The sequence below is a fragment of the Coregonus clupeaformis genome, chromosome 20 (genome assembly GCF_020615455.1).
Source record: "Coregonus clupeaformis isolate EN_2021a chromosome 20, ASM2061545v1, whole genome shotgun sequence".
In the NCBI taxonomy this organism is placed as follows: Eukaryota; Metazoa; Chordata; class Actinopteri; order Salmoniformes; family Salmonidae; genus Coregonus; species Coregonus clupeaformis.
In genome coordinates this window covers 44,422,939-44,429,418 of record NC_059211.1, presented here as the reverse complement: position 1 = coordinate 44,429,418, position 6,480 = coordinate 44,422,939, and the positions used below count along the sequence as shown (strand labels likewise).

At 43.1% G+C, this 6,480-nt stretch overlaps 1 pseudogene; it reads left to right on the top strand.

The window, feature by feature from the left end:
- The first annotated feature begins 764 nt into the window (after window positions 1-764).
- Window positions 765-4,608, top strand: LOC121532909 (annotated as a pseudogene).
- The last annotated feature ends 1,872 nt before the right edge of the window (window positions 4,609-6,480 follow it).

Sequence of the window (6,480 nt, the reverse complement as noted above, 5' to 3'; positions counted from 1 at the left end):
CTCTGAATGTCCATGAGTGGCCCAGCCAAAGCCCAGACTTGAACCCGATCTAACATCTCTGCAGCGACGCTCCCCATCCAACCTGACAGAGATTGAGAGGATCTGCAGAGAAGAATGGGAGAAACTCCCCAAAAACAGGTGTGCCAAGCTTGTAGCGTCATACCCAAGAAGACTCGAGGCTGTAATCGCTGCCAAAGGTGCTTCAACAAAGTACTGAGTAAACGGTCTGAATACTTATGTAAATGTGATATTTCCGTTTTTTAATTTATTATCAATTAGAAAAAAACTGTTTTTGCTTCGTCATTATGGGGTATTTTGTGTAGATTGATGGGGGGGTAACTATTTAATCAATTTTAGAATAAGGCTGTAACGTAACAAAATGTGGAAAAAGTCAAGGGGTCTGAATACTTTCCGAATGCACCGGAGAGTCTAGTGAGTGTGCGTAGGGTCAGTGCAAGATAGAGTCAGTGCAGATAGCCAATGAATGGTACCCGGACTATTTAGCAATCTGGCTTTTTAGCAGGTCTATGGCTTGGGGGTAGAAGCTGTCTCGGAGCCTGTTGGTCCGAGAGCTGATGCTCCACTACCGTTTGCCGGACAGTAGCAGAGTGAACATTCTATGGCTTGGGTGGCTGGAGTCTGGCAATTTTTCGGGCCTTCCTCTGACAACGCCTGATAGAGGTCCTGGATGTGATGTACTGGGCTGTGCGGTCAAGGACGCTGCGTTTGCCATAGCGGTGAAGCAGCCAGTCAAGATGCTCTCGATGGTCAAGGTAATCAAGGAGAGGAAGCGAGGAAAGAGAACGTGGACGAAAATGCGCTTGTATGAAATGAGACTTTCCTCCACAGGCAAATGGTATTTACAGGGGTGGAACCCAAAGTAAATGGGTGAAGTGATAAAAACAAATGAAGTTAGTTGTGCAAGACATTTAATAGATAAAATGATAAGTAGCATATTGTTTTTAAACGTGTGCGTGCTTTTCTCCTCCAACAAAACACAATCTGATTCAAAGGGGGTGTGGCAGATTTCAAAACTCAGTTAGGATACACATGACTATCCTCGATGAAAGGTGGCTATCGAGGAGGGGAGGACACTCTTCCGTTCACCTTCTAACGAATTGTCATTTCCTCGACCACTTATCGGTCTCCAGGTCACGGAGGAGAGCGGACGGAGGAGAGAGGGTGGAGGACTGACTTTTTCCAAATGAGAAAAGGCCCATCTTCGCTGGGGACTTGCTCTCCCCTCAGGACAGGGAGGGGATCGAGCAAAGACACGTAAGTGCGCGAAACGCTGCATGCTTTTGTCTGTGCTGAACATAGAGATGGATAGAGGACTCTAGTGCCCAAAAGCCAGTTTTAGCATGGACAGCGCTATTGACGACTTTCACCATTTTAAAGTAGTCAACTTGGTTGGACTTCCAATCGGTTAAGGAAGGATCACATAATTCCATCCAGGTCACCAGGAGGGATCAGCCAATTAATTATAATGGTAAGGAAACATTCCATAAGTGCAGGTGGGAGTAAATTGCCAACCAACAAACACTAGTTTGTTTGCCAACTCATAGAAGTAGTAGAATAATAAAATGGGCTACTTCAAAATGGAGATGGCTTCAATGGCACTGCCCATGCTCTCACAGGCGCCATAATGGGACAGATACAATTATGTGACGTCTATCTAAGTCTATGGTGCTGAAAGGGTCATAGCCTTTGCTGGAATTATTGACGAGTATGGACGGTTTCAGCCTTTGACGGCCTTGGAGGAAGAGAGTAATTCTTAATTTGGAGGTACTGATACAGACATCTACATCTCATGCGGGAAAGCGGCTACACCACGATGTCCGATTCCACCAATGCAACCCTTAACATTACCCCAAATGCCAGACCGACGTCTGTATCCATAATCACACGCATATCGCCTATGCCATCTGGTGAGCAACACGAACTATCGCACTCTCCAGTTGTTACAAAGAAGCAACATGTTTATGCGTTTGATGGCTGTGTCAGGGCCAATGAGAAATTCTCTCACCTGAAGTCGCATATAAGGTCACACACAGGTACAGTGGGGGAAAAAAGTATTTAGTCAGCCACCAATTGTGCAAGTTCTCCCACTTAAAAAGATGAGAGAGGCCTGTAATTTTCATCATAGGTACACGTCAACTATGACAGACAAATTGAGATTTTTTTTTCCAGAAAATCACATTGTAGGATTTTTTATGATTTTATTTGCAAATTATGGTGTAAAATAAGTATTTGGTCACCTACAAACAAGCAAGATTTCTGGCTCTCACAGACCTGTAACTTCTTCTTTAAGAGGCTCCTCTGTCCTCCACTCGTTACCTGTATTAATGGCACCTGTTTGAACTTGTTATCAGTATAAAAGACACCTGTCCACAACCTCAAACAGTCACACTCCAAACTCCACTATGGCCAAGACCAAAGAGCTGTCAAAGGACACCAGAAACAAAATTATAGACCTGCACCAGGCTGGGAAGACTGAATCTGCAATAGGTAAGCAGCTTGGTTTGAAGAAATCAACTGTGGGAGCAATTATTAGGAAATGGAAGACATACAAGACCACTGATAATCTCCCTCGATCTGGGGCTCCACGCAAGATCTCACCCCGTGGGGTCAAAATGATCACAAGAACGGTGAGCAAAAATCCCAGAACCACACGGGGGGACCTAGTGAATGACCTGCAGAGAGCTGGGACCAAAGTAACAAAGCCTACCATCAGTAACACACTACGCCGCCAGGGACTCAAATCCTGCAGTGCCAGACGTGTCCCCCTGCTGAAGCCAGTACATGTCCAGACCCGTCTGAAGTTTGCTAGAGTGCATTTGGATGATCCAGAAGAGGATTGGGAGAATGTCATATGGTCAGATGAAACCAAAATAGAACTTTTTGGTAAAAACTCAACTCGTCGTGTTTGGAGGACAAAGAATGCTGAGTTGCATCCAAAGAACACCATACCTACTGTGAAGCATGGGGGTGGAAACATCATGCTTTGGGGCTGTTTTCCTGCAAAGGGACCAGGACGACTGATCCGTGTAAAGGAAAGAATGAATGGGGCCATGTATCGTGAGATTTTGAGTGAAAACCTCCTTCCATCAGCAAGGGCATTGAAGATGAAACGTGGCTGGGTCTTTCAGCATGACAATGATCCCAAACACACCGCCCGGGCAACGAAGGAGTGGCTTCGTAAGAAGCATTTCAAGGTCCTGGAGTGGCCTAGCCAGTCTCCAGATCTCAACCCCATAGAAAATCTTTGGAGGGAGTTGAAAGTACTAGGTGAAAAATCTGTCGATGTGCCCTTGAGCAAGGCACTTAACCCTAATTGCTCCTGTAAGTCGCTCTGGATAAGAGCGTCTGCTAAATGACTAAAAAATAAATAAAAAAATAAAATAAATAAAAATAAATAAATAAAGTCCGTGTTGCCCAGCGACAGCCCCAAAACATCACTGCTCTAGAGGAGATCTGCATGGAGGAATGGGCCAAAATACCAGCAACAGTGTGTGAAAACCTTGTGAAGACTTACAGAAAACGTTTGACCTGTGTCATTGCAAACAAAGGGTATATAACAAAGTATTGAGAAACTTTTGTATTGACCAAATACTTATTTTCCACCATAATTTGCAAATAAATTCATTAAAAATCCTACAATGTGATTTTCTGGATTTTTTTCCCTCATTTTGTCTGTCATAGTTGACGTGTACCTATGATGAAAATTACAGGCCTCTCTCATCTTTTTAAGTGGGAGAACTTGCATAATTGGTGGCTGACTAAATACTTTTTCCCCCACTGTATATGTGTAGCTTAGCCTCCATTCTAGGTCGTCCAATGTAATGGACGACCGAGCAATAGAGGCTATGCGAAGCTTAGAAATGGTGTATGTGTGTGTGCATACAGAGTAGCAAGTACATGTTGGTTGTGAATAACTTTGTTTTCTTCATCCCAGGTGAGAAGCCCTATTCCTGCACCTGGCCCGACTGTGACAAGAAGTTCTGCCATTCTGACGAACAGACGCGCCACCTGCGGACTCACACAGGGGAGAAACAGTTCCAGTGCCCGCTGTTTGACATGCGCTTCATGCGAAGCGACCACCTGCTCAAGCATGTCCGACTGGGGATGTTGTTCTGTTGTCAGCGTCTCTATATCCAACTTGAAGTTATTTTTTATTTTTTTTAAGCATGCCCACCAACAACTTTGCTTCGAACCGTCCATGGTCAGCTGTAAGGGGGAGTAGGGTCAGACCATTGGATCACTGGATCTCCACTGTGGGGAAGCAGAGGTGCGGAATAGGAGAGGAAGAGGTTCTGTAGCCATACCCTGCTCCCAGACCTATCTGAAGACAACTCCTCTGTTGTTGTCATGAATCCATACATATACTGTATGTTTGGCTTGACAAGGACCACACACTGTACAGCAGAGTTGGCTAAAGCACGCATACTACAGATGGGCCCACTACTGTAGCCTACCTCACTGAGCCCTTCTCAGAGAACTTATCAACTTATTTTTTGTGTTATTGAACAATACACACTGGTTGTAATTGAGTGTTTTGTTAAAGGTCCAATGCAGCTGTTTTTATGTCAATATCAAATAATTTCTGGGTAACAATTAAGTACCTTACTGTGATTGTTTTAAATTAAAATGGTCAACAACAAAAAAAGCTTCTTAGCAAAGAGCAATTTCCTAGGACTGTCTGGGAGTGGTCTGAGTGGGGAGGGGAAAACTGAAAACTAGCTTTTATTGGCAGACAGGTTTGGAACTCTCTTTCTTATTGGTATATTAATTAATTTACTGCCTGGTGAAAACTCCATCCTACCAAAACAGGCCGAAATTTCAGGCGGTCTTTTCAAACAGCTATTACATTAAAAGAGCATCATAAGTTTCACAATTTCACAGTATTATTCCAACATTGTGTGGAAATATATATAAAACACAGGAAAATCACGTTTTTGACTGCACTGGACCTTTAATGCAAGGATAATATATATGTCAACCTCAGTTGTTTCTAACTTTTGTAAGTTTATAGCGTTTGGTATACTGGAGTAAATAGTAATATTGCTGTAGAATAGATAGCAATTATTTATGGAATAGTCCTTATATTAGTGAATCTAACTGCTGGTACTGTACTATAGAGATGTTTAACTCTTAAATTGAGCTCTGAGACATGCCATTTTCCAACAATTTCACTTTCTTAATAGGTGTTGTCTGATTAACTTATGGCTGTTAGTGTTATGTCTGGTGGGTTTGTTTCATAACCACGTCTTCATAACAATTCAATAATGATGAGATGGGAGACGGGAATCAGTTCAACCATTTATCTACAATGTGCTCATCTCAACACACACAACTCCCATGATGCTCTGTGGCACAACCCCAATACACCACATACATTTACATTTTAGTCATTTAGCAGACGCTCTTATCCAGAGCGACTTACAGTTAGTGCATACATTTTTTCATGGGAATCAAACCCACAACCCTGGCGTTGCAAACGCCATGCTCTACCAACTGAGCTACATCCCTGCCGGCCATTCCCTCCCCTACCCTGGGCCAATTGTGCGCCGCCCCATGGGTCTCCCGGTCGCGGCAAGCTACGACAGAGCCTGGATTCGAACCAGGATCTCTAGTGGCACAGCTAGCACTGCGATGCAGTGCCTTAGACCACTGCGCCACACGGGAACCCTCATCTCCTCCCCTCTGACTTAAATTGTCCCCATTAGGAACAACTGTCCTGGGAAGGTGACTGTGAGCCCCTAGGTGACGACTGTTGGGTCAGGTTGTCACCCAGTAACCGTTCTGGACCAAATAAAATAAAATGTTATTGGTCACATACACATATTTAGCAGATGTTATTGTGGGTGTAGCGAAATGTTTGTGTTCCTAGCTCCAACCAGTACAGTAGTATCTAACAATTCACAACAATACACAAATCTAAAAGTATAAGAATGGAATTAAGAAATATATAAATATTAGGACGAGCAATGTCGAAGAGGCATTGACTAAAATACTGTAGAATAGAATACAGTATATACAGTTGAAGTCGGAAGTTTACATACACCTTAGCCAAATACATTTAAACTCAGTTTTTCACAATTCCTGACATTTAATCCTAGTAAAAATTCCCTGTCTTAGGTCAGTTAGGATCACCCCTTTATTTTAAGAATGTGAAATGTCAGAATAATAGTAGAGAATGATTTATTTCAGCATTTATTTATTTCATCACATTCCCAGTGGGTCAGAAGTTTACATACACTCAATTAGTATTTGGTAGCATTGCCTTTAAATTGTTTAACTTGGGTCAAACGTTTCGGGTAGCCTTCCACAAGCTTCCCACAATAAATTGGGTGAATTTTGTCCCATTCCTCCTGACAGAGCTGGTGTAACTGAGTCAGGTTTGTAGGCCTCCTTGCTCGCACACGCTTTTTCAGTTCTGGACACAGATTTTCTATAGGATTGAGGTCAGGGCTTTGTGAT